We start from the raw sequence: 376 nt of genomic DNA on the forward strand, positions 1-376 counted from the left end.
CATAGGTCAACAGGACAGAGAAGTAACAGAGACACATCTAAATTAAACAATACCATATATCAAATGGACTTAACGGACATCTACCAAATATTCCACCCAAGCACCAAAGAACATATTTTCTATTCAGTGCCCCATGGAACCTTCTCCAAAATCGACTGTGTACTGGGGCACAAAACAAACCTCAACAAATACATAAAGATTGAAATAATTCCATGCATTCTATCAAACCACAAACCAGTAAAGCTAAAAATCAATGCTGGATGAAGTCCTAGTCACTATATGAACTCGTGGCTATGGAACAACACACTCCTAAACAATGAGTGGGTCAAAGGAGAAATTAAGAAAGAAAAGAATTCCTGGAATTCAATGAAAGGCA

This window comes from Nannospalax galili, unplaced genomic scaffold (genome assembly GCF_000622305.1).
Source record: "Nannospalax galili isolate Female #2095 unplaced genomic scaffold, S.galili_v1.0 scaffold325, whole genome shotgun sequence".
In the NCBI taxonomy this organism is placed as follows: domain Eukaryota; kingdom Metazoa; phylum Chordata; class Mammalia; order Rodentia; family Spalacidae; genus Nannospalax; species Nannospalax galili.